The sequence below is a fragment of the Canis lupus genome, chromosome 5 (assembly GCF_011100685.1).
Source record: "Canis lupus familiaris isolate Mischka breed German Shepherd chromosome 5, alternate assembly UU_Cfam_GSD_1.0, whole genome shotgun sequence".
In the NCBI taxonomy this organism is placed as follows: domain Eukaryota; kingdom Metazoa; phylum Chordata; class Mammalia; order Carnivora; family Canidae; genus Canis; species Canis lupus.
In genome coordinates, this window is record NC_049226.1 from 88,944,131 (window position 1) to 88,959,386 (window position 15,256).

The 15,256-nt window shown below is 49.0% G+C and overlaps 2 long non-coding RNA genes across 2 annotated transcripts; one reads left to right on the top strand and one right to left on the bottom strand.

Moving 5' to 3' along the window:
• Positions 1–3,272: 3,272 nt before the first annotated feature.
• LOC111096136 lies at positions 3,273–6,654 on the bottom strand. The gene is made up of 3 exons (XR_005358965.1): positions 6,574–6,654; positions 4,972–5,012; positions 3,273–3,731 (listed from the first exon to the last, which is right to left on the bottom strand). It is a non-coding gene; the product is annotated as an uncharacterized LOC111096136 (long non-coding RNA).
• Positions 6,655–9,176: 2,522 nt separating this feature from the next.
• LOC111096137 lies at positions 9,177–15,247 on the top strand. The gene is made up of 3 exons (XR_005358966.1): positions 9,177–9,266; positions 12,817–13,152; positions 14,684–15,247. It is a non-coding gene; the product is annotated as an uncharacterized LOC111096137 (long non-coding RNA).
• The last annotated feature ends 9 nt before the right edge of the window (positions 15,248–15,256 follow it).

Consider the following 15,256-nt stretch of genomic DNA (forward strand, 5'->3'; position numbering starts at 1 on the left):
GGACCGGGTCACAGGGGTCGGGCCTGCCCAGGGACGGCGCCCGCCTCGCCCCACGGCCTGCGGGGCAGCGAGACCCGGGGGACACGGGTGCTGAGAGGCGTCGTGCAGGACGGGGACGGCGACAGGAGGCGGCTCACAGCCCCAGGGACAGGGGTCACGGCCTCTGCATGGGGGGGGACCAGGCCGCCGATCAGCCTTTTCCTTCCTTATTGTTGCTGTTTGGATGTCTTGGGGCTGCAGGTGCCCGAGCAGCTGCCCCTGGAGGCCCGGCCGATCCGGGGGGGCCCGACGAGCTGCGGCCCCTCCCCACAGCGGGCCTGGCCCCCCCTACCCCCCTGGGCCCGTGGCCGGAGCCGGAGCAGGAGCTGCTGACCGTGGGGGCCCTGGGTGGCTGCTGGCTGCTGCCCGAGGCCCTGGAAGGCCCTGGAAGGCCCTGCCGCCCGCCGCTGACCCCCGGGCCCCGAGAGGCCGGCTGGACACCCCCGCCTGCTGGGCCACCCGTCCCCTCGGGGGCCGTGCTGGGAGCTGGGGTAGGACGGGGAGGCCCGAGGGGCGGGCAGACACCGAGGGACGGGGCCGGGCCGCGCTGACCCTGGTTTCCAGGAGCCCCAGGCTCAGGGCACCCGTGACACCCGCCCCAGCCTTTTGGGACTGGGGGTCCCTGCCGCGCCGGGCGCCCCACGTAACCACCTTTGGGGTCTCTCTCTGCACTTGGGAGCTCTGCCAGCGCTCCTGACGTCGGATGCAGCGAAATTCGAGTATGAGTCGTGACTGTCGTTCGTGAGACCCATTAAGTTCACAATCAGCCTTGCCGGAGTAACCCAGGGCCGAAATGAAACAAAGCAAACATCCCCTCTCGTGGGATTTTCCGCATTCTGTCCCCAAAGCCCCGTGGAATATGAACTCGCCTTATGTATGGGACTGGGCTTCAAGAAGTGGGAGCAATCTAGATGGTTCCTGAGATTTTTTTTCAGAGATGATTCTGCGATAAGGATGTTTTTTGTAGGGCAGCCCCGGGGCTCAGCGGTTTAGCACCGCCTTCGGCCCGGGGCGTGATCCTGGGGTCCTGGGATCGAGTCCCGCGTCGGGCTCCCTGCATGGAGCCTGCTTCTCCTTCTCCCTCTGCCTGGGTCTCTGCCTCTCTCTCTCTCTCTCTCATGAATGAATAAAATAAAATCTAAAAAAAAGAATGTTTTTTGTGTTTCTAGGGCCACAAACCATTAAACCCCACCGTGGTCCATCTGCTTCGGGAGCGTGGGCCGCCTCGACCCCGGGGCCCCGACGGGCAGGGAGGAGGCGGAGAATCCCCTTCGATGGAGACTCTGCCCCCGCCGGGTCCCAGCACAGACGTGGTGACGTAATGAGGCCGCAGCCGCGCTCGGTCACTTTGCAGGGATCTCACTTAACATCAACAGTATCCTAAGCCTTCGCGATTTCGCTAATAAACCAGCAAACAGCGGTTCTTCTGGGACGGTTTGACTTCTTCCTGCCGAAGAGCTGCATCCCCCCCGCCCTCCCCCCCAACACGCGGCCGGAACGAGATAAACAGCCCGAACTGAGAACTGATGAATTGAGAAATACCTGAAAAAGCTTTGTCTCTAATCTGGGTTCTTGGCAGAACTCCAAGCAGTAGTCTTGATTTTGATTAATATTACAATTTATCCAGTTAAAGGAGCGCCTCATAAATACCCATGAAGCATTTTATTAGGTGATTGTAAATACTTAAAATCTTATTTTGCGGTTCTTTCCACCGCAGACAGGAGGAGCAGTCCGGGGGGTGCGGCGCCCAGCTCGCTCCCGGGGTCGCGGCCCGCGTCTCAGACACACACTGTCCCCACTCGGCGCGGCCGGGCCGGGCTGGTGGCCCTACAGGCCTGTCCTCGCACTGTCCCGGGGCCCCGAACGGCCGCCAGCGCGCCTGCCCCGGTCGTCCCACTAACGCCAGGCACCCGGGCCTGTGCTCGCGGCAACCGGGTGGCAAGCCTGACACGCGTCACCGGCTGCCCTTGCCCCTCGGGTCCCCACCGCCCTGGCCGCAGGCTCACACCCTGTCCCACCAGCACACGCCACAGGATGAAGCCAGCAGGTGGGTGGTGGCGACCCCGCGCCCAAGACAGTGCACCTGCCCGTGGGACCTGCAGGCTGCCCCGCCCCGAGCCGCCTCCTGGCTCATCTCCGCGCCGGTGACACTGGTGTCCCCGACATCCCTCTGCACCGTCTTCTTCTCACTGAGCCTTCTCTGGGCCCTTCTTCCTGGTTCCCCACAATCTCCAGACCAGCACCTGCCAGGTCCCCAGTTTCTCTGTTCAGTGTGACCCGTGGGCGGCTGGACAGCGCTCGGCTTCCAAGGACCCGTGGGGCTCCGTCTGCAGGCTGCGGCGGCTGCTCGGGGGTCAGAGGGCGCTCGGGTCGGGGATGCAGGGGGCACTCAGGTCGGGGGGCACAGGTAGCCCTCAGGTGTGGGGTGCAGGGGGCCCACAGGTCAAGGGACGCAGGGGGCGATCAGCTCGGGGTGTGCAGGTGGCCCTCAGCTCGGGTGGCGCAGGTGGCCCACAGGTCGGGGGCGCAGGTGGCCCTCAGCTCGGGGGGTGCAGGTGGCCTGCAGGTCGGGGGGCTCAGGGGCACCCAGCTCAGGGTGGCAGGTGGCCCTCATCTCGGTGGCAGGGGGCCTGCAGTTCAGGGCTAGGGCCCGGCCACCAGGGTCACAGACGCCCTCGGTGTTCCAGCAGGTCTGTAGGGAAGAGACCCCATCGGTCACTGCACACGCGTCGCTTGCGGAAACCTGGGATCCGGCCCCGGGCACCTTCAGACCCGTGTGCGGGTGACAGCCCTGCACCCCACCTGCCTCTGCGGCCCCTGTGCGCCTGGGGATCAGGCTCCGGGGACCAGGCTCCAGGGACCAGGCCTCTGCAGGTGCCCGGGGAGCCGCGCAGGAAGCTGCCCCGGCCGCACGCTGCAGGTGGCAGAGGCAGGGCACTGGGGGGACCCAGGGCGCCGCCTCGGGGAAATCTAGGGGCAGCGGCCGGCTGGGTAGGGCTGAGGGAAAGGCCACAACCCGAGCCTTCACCCCTAAAGGGGAAGCGGGGCGTGGGGTGGGGGCACCGTAGGGAACCCGTCCCCGTCCCATGTTAACCTGAATGACAAGCTTTGCTTCTTCACAAGTGGGACGTGGGCTCGGCTCCGTTTTTTTTTTTTTTTTTTTTTAATTTTTTTTTTTTTTTCGGCTCCGGTTTTGCGTGAGGCAGCCCAGGCCTCGCTTGCTGGATCCTGGGCTGAGGTCCGGGGTGGCAGAGGGGACCTCGAGCCCAGAGCCCAGAGCAGGCCCCAGGGAGCCCCACGCTCAGCGGCTGCTCTGAGACCCTCTGCCCCGGGCTCCGGACGCACAATGACACGCGGAGACACCTTGTGCTCGAATCCGTCCCGGGGCCGCTCGCCTGCCCTCAGCCGTCCTGAGTTCACTGGGGTGACCGAAGCCATCGGACCAGGACGTGTTTGCTGGGTTGGGTCTAAACGTCAGAATCCTAGGGCGGATCGGCCCGTCTTGCTTTTGCTGGGGGCTCTCCTCCGTCGGGCCTGCGACCACTCGGGGCCGGGTCCCCTACGCATACAGTCTGCGTCCTGGCCACGACGAAGGGCTCCTGCTGCGTCCTTGCCCCATCGACGCCTCTTACCGGCACGTTCTTCCTACAGCATCTCCACGACTAGTCAGTATATTCTGGAGGCTGAGAAAACTGTGTACAATGTGGGGTGGGACGTGACATGTCACTACCCGAACCCTCATCCGCCACACTGACCAGCATCCTCTGAAGCGCACTTCGGAAAACCCGTTTAAGGCGACGCCGACTGCGCCTTCTGATGCCGGGAATCTCTGGTTGGCCCCTGAGTGCTCCTAAAGCCCCCCCATTAGTTTGACCCAACCCTCCGGACTCCACGCTTGCACTTTACTCTAAAAACCGCGTAGCCGCCCGTTTTACAGTGGGTATGAATTACACTAATCCAGAAAAACACACAGAACACAGAGCGAAAGGCCTAAGTCTCTGACGAGCAACTAGAGTAAATCAACCAGTTTGGTAATTCTTCCCCAAACAGCCACTCTTAATTTTGCTCAGTTTCTGATAACGTGTTTTTTTTTTTTTTTTTTTAGAATTTTTTAAATGGCTTATTTTTTTTTTATTGGAGTTCAATTTGCCAACATACAGAATAACACCCAGTGCTCATCCCGTCAAGCGCTCCTCTCAGTGCCCGTCACCCTGTCACCCCCACCCCCCGCCCACCTCCTCTTCCACCACCCCTTGTTCATTTCTCAGAGTTAGGAGTCTCTCATGATAACGTGTTTTAAAAATAAGCAAATGAGGGACACCTGGGTGGCTCAGCAGATGAGCACCTCCCTTTGGCCCAGGGTGTGATCCTGGAGACCCAGGATCGAGTCCCACGTCGGGCTCCCTGCATGGAGCCTGCTTCTCCCTCTGCCTGGGTCTCTGCCTTTATCTGTGTGTCTCTCATGAATAAATAAATAAAATCTAAAAAAAAAAAAAAAAGATTTTCTTAAAAGAATAAAATGGGTGACAGGCACTGAGGGGGGCACTTGACGGGATGAGCACTGGGTGTTATTCTGTATGTTGGCAAATTAAACACCAATAAAAAATAAATTTATTATTAAAAATAAAATAAAATAAACAAATCTTAAAAAACAATAAAATAAAAATAAGCAAACAAAAATTAACAACGTTAGAGAACATGTTGCCTCAGGCTTCCTGTATGAAGTCTGCTCCTCCCTCTGCCTGTGTCTCTGCCTCTCTCTGTGTGTCTCTCATGAATAAATACATAAAATCTAAAAAAAAAAAAATTCTTAAAAGAACAAAATAAAAATAAGCAAACAAAAATTAACAAAGTTAGAGAACATGCTGCATCCTCAGAAGTACCCAAGCAGAGAAAAACATCTCCCCTACTAAGAAACACTTTCTTAGTTACCTACATACGAGTGACATATCATTCATCATCCAAAAGGAGCTCTGAAAAACAGGAGAGCAAGATGTAATTAGTTCACCTCACGTATCAATTATCCACTTCATGCAGGGCACTAGTCCAGGTACGTCGGGGGATTCCGAGCAGAAGGAGTATGACCAGGTGACCAGGTGGAGCCTACACCCCACCGGGTGATACGGGACTGTACACAACTAGAACTGCCAGATGGGGTTACTAGGATCACAGCAAACAATAAGGTATATCGAGTGAATAAGGAAACAACGTAATTTCAATCGATCTAGGGTAGAGTCTATAGAGAAAGTGGCATTTCATCTAGTTTTTTACGGAACAGGCTGACGTTTTAGCAGTGAAATTTCTAAGTCGAGAAAAATATTGGATCAGAAATATGAATATTAAGAACATGTAAAGTATGTCTAAGTATATTTGGGGAAATTTCTGCTTCAAAGATTGTTGACTATATTCCAGGCATTTATAAAGGGTATTTTCCCTTATGAACTGCATTCATTCGGAATTAGATTAAGGCCAGAAGTCATTCGAACTCAGTACGGATGAGCAGTTGTCAAAAGTTAATAACTTGCACTGATTATTTATGATCCCCTTGAAGTTTCTTTAATTAAGCTGGCTTTCATAATCCCTGCCTAATGCCTTATCAGCTTGATTCTTATCTGGGTAAGCACTGGCTGCTACAGACAGGGGATCCGCTATGAGACTCAAGATGATACAAAAGAATTTCAGACTTAAATGAACAATTGATTGCTAATGTCAAAAAAAAAAAAGAGGAAACGGGCCCAAAATGGAATCACTTGGGTTAAGCCCCTCGTCAGCACACCAAAGTGTAATGGCTAACTCGGCTGCAGCTCCGTCCTCTCCTAAGAATGTAATCTTTGTCAGTCTGTCCAGCATCTCCGGGCTGCGCCAGGAAGGTGGTCGGCCTGGCGGGTCCCCTAAGGTAAGATGACCGTCCTGGAAGAAAATCCTGTCTTCTGCTTATGACTTCGTTCTCCCACCCACTTTCTGTCTTTAAAAACGTTTCCTTTTCTGCAGCTCTTCCGAGCTCCTTTCTGTTCGCTAGATGCGATGCTGCCGCATTCACGAATCACTGAATAAAGCCAATTAGATTTTCAAATTTACTCAATCGAATTGTTTTGCTGTTGCTTTTGTTGTTGTTTTTAACAGTAAGTGCCCACTCAGCATGGGTTAAGAGTTAATCTCTCTAATTTTTTCTGTCCTGAAATGCTGGTACGTAGTGCTCCACTCCTGAAACTGGACTCCCTGTCCTCACACTGCTAGACCGTCCTTTGGCCCTTCCAATACGTGGACCTTCCAATACGTGGATCGTCTTAGCCACGTAGATCATCAGATTTACAGAGTGAAACACCGCATGAGATTGTAGCAGAACAAAACTGAGAGGGAAAGCAAAAGAACACTAACGGTGCAAAGTACAGCAGAGAGGCCACAACGTCAAAGCACTGATACCCTAGAAGAAAAGAAAAATAACAAGTGCCAAGAGAAAAGGTCTGTACCTTCTTAACCCCATTCCAATACCCCGAAACAGAGTTCGCCAAACACCCCCATCATTAGACTCACCCAAGAATCCCCTTAGACGTGCAGATGCTCAAGATCTAACCCAGGCCTCTGAGGTTGGAGGGTCTTCAAGGTGGAAAACTGGGGGGAAAAATAAATACATAAAAATAAAAAAAATTAGAAAAGGTGGAAACCTGGGGATAATCATGGCGATTCTCATATACACTCAAGCTTAAGAAGAATGAACGTACGGCCTCGATAATTTACCCTGAATTCATGGGCTGCCTAGTTGTTAACTCTTCTTTTTATCACTATGTGACGTCTCAGTGAAGAAGGGAATGCGTGGTCTAGTCCCTTTAAGCTAGCACCTTGCTTTGATGGCTGATTTGTCCCTAGGAAGTCGACCTTTAAGGGCGGCTCCCCCTAACAGACCCATCTGATCATGGTTCCCAGACCCAAACAGGATCAAGACCCCATGGCCCCCCCCTCGTGGGTCTCCTCATGTTACATGTGGATGATCATTAAGGAAACAACTCTTAATTGTGGACAGACTCCTAGTAACACTGCAATCCTACCTACATGTCTTACTTGATACAGAAAACATCAACCTAGAGATAATAATAGATAGAAAGGTGAGGTTATCAAGTGGATGGAGTCCTAAACACTATTTTTTTTTTTTTTAAGAATTGGCAAAGGACTCATAAAGAGTGGTAAATCTTCTCATGATCTGGTATCTTCCTACACAAGGGAAATTACATCTTCTTTTAAGCCAATTCACTCTTAAAAGCAACATTTAATACAAATTGGGCTCAAATTTAATTTCTTTTTGTCCTGTAGATGGATTTTTAGAAGTGACTTTTGTTTTCTTTGATTTCAGAATAGCTTTGAACGATCTCCTCTTAAGGATACAGAAATGGTTTTGCAATCTTCTGTTGTTTCCTTGTGACCCCCTGAGATTTCTGCGTTCTATTAAGTAATTTTAATCTCATTTGTCTTTTTCTCTTGCCTACTTTTCTCTGTTGGACTTTGGGATTTACGCAAATCTCATCAAAAGTGGACCATCCTGCTTAAGAATAACATTCACTTTTTTTTTTTTTCTCCATCAATTTCAACCCAAGTTTCTTGATCCAGTCATTTTTGGCTGAGAATCTCAAGTTCATCTTGAAGAAAAGTTATTTATTTCTCAGGGGATATGATTATATCGTTTTTCTCTCTCCTCAAATGACTCGTTGAAATAGATTTCTGGGGACTAATTTATATTAATTCCAAAATATGACTCTGAGGGCATGAACATTAATTGAAAGACTATTTTTATCACCTTATGCTCTCCTTTAAAAATAAGTGACATTTTCCCTAGATTTAATTCAACTTTCACTTTTGACTAGGGTATTAAATGTCAGAAATTATACTTCTCTCTGTGTGTGTGTGTGTTTAATAATTCTCCAACAAATGCAATTAGTCTTAAGAGAATCAGGTTATGGTGTGTTTCTTTTAATTCCGTAAAATAAAACAGTCATTTGTGTTGAGGCAGAAGGTTTCTGGAAGGACGTAAGCCTTAAACAATGTGTAGTTCACAAATATACATACTCATTAAAAGTAGACATTTTTGAAGCCCTTATAAATAAATCCTTAAATAATTTAAATGTGAGGTTTATAGCCCCAGCACATCTGAGAACGACGGTAAACCTCAGCTTCAATAAGAGAGAGAAGTAGTAACCATTATGCTAACACGTGTTGCGTGACTCGTAAGTGCCACAAATGGCCCCCGTTTAATTCAATAATCACAAAAACCCATGTAGATATTCTTACTATCCTCAACTTACGCACACTGTCGAAAGTCACACATCTTGCAAGTCAGAAAACCAGATTTCAAAGTCAAGTATTTTAATTCAGAAGCTTCTGTCTCTGTCTCCACATTTTACTGGAGTATCTCAAGGAACTTTAGAAAACAAACCAATGGGGGTAGGACAGTGCTTCTCACACGCCCGCCTGTGGTCCCTGCGGAGCTGCGTGTGCTCGTCGGCAGGAACGGGGCTGCTCAGGGCGCGCCTACCAGACCGCGGCCTGCAGGTGCACGTGGCCGTCCCACCAGGAATCTGCCTTTGGAGGCGCTACACACTGTAGGGTCCATTTCGTCTGTAGAACTACAATACGGTTACCTGCTCAGTTAGACTTTTTCCAAAAAATAAAAAATTCAACAAATATCTATTCATGAATAATTGAAAAACAAACTCATGACATGAACCAATGACTACTGAAATAAATCCAAAATGTACACACGTGAATCAAGATAATTGGAGAAGGAATTTCTGGATGAAGTACAATCTTTTCTACTTCAGAAACTAAAATTACATTCTGCGATTTCACAAACTGAGAGCCCTCTTTTTCTACCGTCCTTATTCACACACACGTACACACCTGCACACACACACACACACAGAATAGGTCCGTGGCCAAGGGGCAGAGAGGGAGTCCCGTCCAAGCCCGCTCCAGGTGGAGCTCATCTCCCTGACATCACAGCAGGATCCCCACCTCTTCACCTGACATCACAGCGGGATCCCCACCTGGTCACCCTGACATCACAGCAGGATCCCCACCTCTTCACCCGACATCACAGCGGGATCCCCACCTCATCACCCGACATCACAGCAGGATCCCCACCTGGTCACCCACATCACAGCTGGCTTTATCAGGCCCCTCCTGGAGTCCATCAGGCATCTGAGTCCCTCATTTCTCAGCTCGGCTTGTCTCACCCGGTGAGTCCGATGGAGTCGAGGGCTTCCTTCCTAACGTGCATGAGGCAAGTGATCATCAGGAGCCCCGGGTCACAGCCTGTGACGTCAGCAAATGCACGGTGTCCCCTGAGGTCCGGATGTGACATGGCCTGGAAGGACCCTGGTTAGCCTGGCAAAACCCGCGGCGTGCGGGGAGCAGCACGTTCCCCAGAGGAAGACAACATGAGCAATCCGCCAGGCTTGTCACACATTGAGGCCAAGCGTGTAAGCAAGGGGAGACGTCACCCTAGGCCCACCTGATCCCCAGGCCCGACTTCAGTCCCCTAGTAGGAGATCTAAACTTGTCCTTTTCTTTTTGGAACAGCTTGCAAGTGGGGGGCAGACGTGTGCCGAAGCCTCGTCGCACACGGTCTCCCACCTGGCATGGGGCCATCCCGTTGCCGCAGCGCAGAGGCTGCCCAGCCCGGGGAGCGGGGGTGAGGGTGGAGGCCGGGCGCGACCAGAGGCCGCCTGGCATGCGGGAGACGAAGGCCAGCCCAGACCACTGCGGAGTCGCATAGAGCAGGTCACAGGACAGGGCCCGTCTGGGATCAGGAGCCACAGCTGACGGCTCCGCAGCATCCGCTGCCCTCAGGCGCCTGCCTTCCACCCCAGGCAGCTCGTGGCTCCCCCAAAGCATCGGGGCGGCTCTGGATCGTGTGTCCCCTCCTGCAGGAGCCCGGACTGGGGCACCCAGGTCACGACCTCGCGGGACAGGGACGGGCCTGGCTCGGGCCGCCCCGGGTGAGGAGCCTGCCTGAGGATCCCCCCACTCACACGTGTGCACGCCGGCCTCTCTCGGCGGATTCGCACAGGTCACACACACACGAGGGGAGGCCGGGGAGCACGAGAGCCCCCTTAACTACCGTGGGCATTTAACTCGTGAGTGTCTGCTCGGAGCGTCCCCTGGGCCACCTGCTCTCTAGAGTCCTGACCATGAAGATCTGCGCCTCTACTCGTGTGACTTAGCAAATCGATCCGTGACACTCGTATCAGATCTTTCCTACCGCGGCCACTCATGTCTCGTCTTAGAAACAGCACATCTTTTGTGCGAGCTACAAAAGTTGGGTGACCGTGCGCTCTGCCCCAGCCCACGGGCCACCGTGTGATTCTTCACGGATCCCCTCGTGGCAATGTTTCCTCTGTGAAGCCACTCGTCCCCGTGGCAGGTAGCGTCACATTTCCAGGCGGGATGGGCTTGCTGGAGGCCCAGGAAGATTCTCGGACGACTCTGATCAAGTGATTGAGCTGGAGCTCGCGCCACGCTCCCATGCTGGTTCCTGACTGCACGTACGTCCAAATGCTCAAAGGCCTCCTCTGCATAACATATAGGGGGAAAGAAACTGTTGACAGAAAGAAAAAAAAAACTTTCTTGTCTAAAACTGTGCCAAAAAGGAATGAAAAAAAAATAGAATGCCTAATTATGTAAAGTTTACTGCTTGATTTAAAAGCCTTTCCATTGTTCAGGATCCTTTTAATTACTGCTGTGAACTGCCATCTCCTGTGATCTCTGGTGCGCACCGCCATCTGTTTCTCAAATATCTTATGATCTTGAAATAACACTGCATGCGACCCACGCTCTTTCAGTCAGTCTGCCGGGACAGCGTGAGGGACCCCACACAGTGGGGCCGCACATCTCGCTGCTCACCGTGAAGGAGGAAAGCAAAGCCACCTGCAAAGGCCCGGTGTGTTCTCAAGCTTTGTCTGGACGGTGCCTCCAGACAGAGGAACGGAGGAGGCAGGCCCGCCACTGATTCCCTGCAGGGCATTGCGCAGGTTTACGCGGCTCGCTGATTTTCAGTTTTCCCATTTGCGTAAAGAGGGGGTGGCCCGGCGGAGACAGAGGGCCTCCCAGAGCTGGGGCGTCCACCAGCCGCGGACCCCCGTACCGTGGGGTGTCGCCTACCCACCCCCAGGAGTTCTTGCTCTGTCTGCAGACGCCCACGGACATCAACACACAACCCAGTCAAGACACTGACTTAATCACAACACGGAACCTTTGCTTAATGGTGACTCGCAGGCTTCACTGCACAGCAACCAGGTTTCCGTAGGCTGCTGAAAGAATGTGGTCGTGGGAAAACATGAACAGAGTCATTCTGATCCATTCTACAAAAAAAAAAAAAAAAAAAAGTCCTCTGTGTAAGTGTGCATGTGTGTGTTGGGGTATTGTGTTGTTGGGTTTGTTTATGGGATTTGGCATGATAGAGCCTAGGAAGTCATGAACTCAACAACAACCAAACCTCAGGTCTCAACTCGATTAAAGGCCTAGAGAGTGAGGGAAACTGGCTAATCCGTGTTCATGCCTAATTTGCGCCTACATCCTCACCGTGCGCAGAACGGATGCCAAACCGAGTTGACCCTTGAGCCACATGGGCTTAAACCACATGGGTCCACTTATACGTCGATTTTTTTTTTCAATAAACAGTACAGGACCATAAGTGTACTTTCTCTTCCCTACGATTTTCTCAGTGGCACCTTCTTTTCTCTGGCTTACTTTACTGTAAGAATAAAATATATAATACATTTAACATAAAAACTGGGTTAACCAACTGTTTACGCTATCAGAAAGGCCTCTGGTCAAATGTAAGTTATGAGTAGTTAAGTTTTGGGGAGAGTCAAAAGCTATAAAGTGGATTTTCCACTGTGTGGGGCAGTCAGTGTCCTTAACCCCTGTATTGTTCAAGGGTGAACTGTAAATATTTATTGACCTTTAAGATTTTGCGGTTCTAGGATTATAATTTGACTGAAAGAGGTTAAGTTAAGACATGTCAAAACAGTCCAGTCTGCTCAGTACCTGGACATGGTGAAATCCCTTTTATTTAATTAATCTATTTATTTAAACAAAGAAAATCTGTCAAAATATTTGTTAAAAAAAGCCCAGCTGTTTTACTTATTTTGGGGATTATATCGTGAACATTCTAAGGAAATAATTTTGAAATATGCAAAAGATTTAGGTATAAGAATGATAAAACTAAAAATGTATAAAAGCAAAATTTGATATGATCTGTTAAAAATTGGGTTGGTTAAGGCTATCATGGGGCAGCTACGTGATTTTTAAAAGAGTGATAATACATACACACATAGTTATGTTAAGTAAAGAGCAGAATTGAGTTGTATGGCTATTGTCTGACGCTGATACAAATTTATTTCTAGAAATGTGATATAATTTGCTAATATAATGCATTAAAATTCTTTGTATAGTAAAATGATTGCTTGCTTTAACATATCATCAAGTATATATTATATCAAACAAAATTCACTTAAAATATTATTACAAAAATTAAAAAATAAAAATAAAAAATATTATTACATATCATAGATAATACATAGTAAAATGAGTAACGCACTATAGATGTGACAAATAAAAATTCTCTAGTATTAAAATGAACGATCTTAGGTTCTTGGTCTGTGGATGTATTTTATCTTTCATATGCATTACAAATTTTCTCTACATAAAAATTAAAAAGATTTTTTTTTCTTCTCATTCACTTTTTCTGTGTGCTTCCATTTCAACCTTCGTACTGCTACTCAGTATCTGTGGGGCTTGAAGCAGCTCAAGTTTTCTTCTGTTTATTCTCTGCAAACAGAGGAGAGAGCCTCAATTGAAATGTACTTGGGGCAGTGACCTAATCAAAGAAGAGAATGAGCCGAATGGATGCCAGGACTGCACTGGAATACCACCAGTTCGTTATAAGGCCCCTTCGTGCAAACTCAAGTGTCTACAAAGAATGCAGAGTATTGCAAGGAGTGCAGAAGACTGAAGCAGAAGACGACCCAGGAGCAGGGCAGCAGATGGCAAAGCGCATCTTCCCGGCGCCCAGACACTACAGACCCGTGTAGCTCCTGCTGACTGTCGCCAGATGGGAATGTGGGTTTTGCATTACCCGGGGCACTGGCGAGAAGTCTAGAACTTGGGGTAGTTTCTCAGTGTTTACCACCAACTGGTGGCTAACTTTTGTCTTTGCTATTATTTTTAAGACCCTGATGGCCATAATTTTGTGTACGGTATTTTGTGTGCAGTAATGTAGGTAGGGCCAGTAATACCAGAAGCAAGGGGAGGGCTGAGAGGGCGTTTCCTGACCTGGAAACAAGGATCTCCTAAAGACACAAGTCGAGGGACACAGCCACGCTCAGTGGCGTCAGGGAGAGGGAATGAGCGACATAACTCTGTCCCTGGGGCCTCCAGCCAAATGCAAAGAGAAGTCAGCGTCCGAGAGCCCGCCAATGTGGTCGCACAGGCCCAGCCCCTGGTCAAAGAGCAGCGTGTACAACGTCAGGGGGAGAAAGGCCAAGAGAAGATTTCTGGCACAAATCCTAAATTGCTTTTCATAAAATATTAAAGCCAGGGTTTATCTCAACAGTGCTTTGTAGCTTTCAGCAAGTCTGTCCTTTTTCATCCGTCCAGGATATTTATAACCAAATACAATCATTTTGCCGAAGTGTAACCAAAGATAAATTAATGTATGACTTTATAGCACCACAATCTAACAGGCTGTTAAACAGCATGATCGAATTAAAGGTCCTGAAAATGGCATAACTAATGGCACTGTCTTGGAAAAAAAAAAAAAATCGTGCTAATGTGGAGGTTCATGAAATGTGTATGAACCGTATAACATATTCATGCCCTATTACTGAGAATTTCAAAGTGTCTCACTGCTCAAGATAATAGGCCTTGATTCAATTCAGTCTGATGTGGCATGAATTTTATGTGCTAATTAGTAAAGCATTTCTTAATGATTAAGGAGAAAAAATCAGATAACATTTGATTGGAAACCCAACTGTCAGAGATAAAACATAGCTACAACTGAGGTTAGAATGAACGCCACTCATTCTGAATTCAGGTGTCTTAATTATGATAATTAATGATTGTATTCTCTCTACAAATGAATTCAACCAACATGATAAGCATATGGTAATTAAAGTGCTTTTTTAGGGTAGGAAATTTAAACCAATGACATCAATAATAATCGTGTCCTTTTTCTGTGTTTTAAGGTTAGTTTTCTATCAACGTCTGTTTCCCCCCTTTAGTCCTTTATGAGTCTCATGCACTGTTACTACTTTAATAACAAGCGTATTTCGAGGGGTTGATATCTGTTGACATTGGATTTCTGGCAGGAATGCAAATCATTTCCTTTCCTTGAAGTTAGAGATAGTGAATCCTGCTCTCTATCAGCGCTATGAAAGTTTGTTAAAAATAACGTTGGATTTATAAGACACCGGTGCCTGGGGTTAATAAAAAAAATAAGTAACTGACCCAGGAGACATAGGTTAATATGGATAGCTTTATGTAAGGATGATTGCATAAAATTTGATAGGTCATTTACATTCTGAATATTCTGAGTGTAATCTAATCACAGGAAATGGTTTTATTTTTATTTTTTATTTTTTATTTTTTTTAGGAAATGGTTTTTAAAGGTTCACATGATCATTGCAGGGCTTTTCACGCCGCCACATCCAGACCCAGACTTCCACAATAACCGTCTGCCTCCTTTATCAGCCAGCCCCATCCTACCTGCATTACCCAGCACCCACTCCTCACTTCAGCTGATATCGAAGAGCCTTCGTGAAATGATGCCGACCTTCCCGTCCAGCCTCACCTTCCACGTTTATTCTATTTGTGCCTTACTCTTCGGGTCAACACGCTTGATTGCTTACAGGCCTCTCACCCCTCTGTCTCCTTGGAAACGCCTCCCTCCTCCACTGGTTTGGCTCCATCCTTCAGGAAGATGCTTGCAGACCTTCTAAGCAACCTTTCAGGACTATCCCTCTAGAATTGAGCCCTGTGTGACTTGCATATTCCAGTAGACACGCTCCCTCTTTTCTTCCCCACAAAACTGTGAGATGCCCGAATATAGCCGTCCTTTCTTCTCCTCAATGCCTACAGCATGTTTGGACATACAGCAGATGTTTTAACAATATCCTCAAAAAAAAAAAAAAAGTAAAAAAAAAAAAGTAAAAAAAAAGTAAAAAAA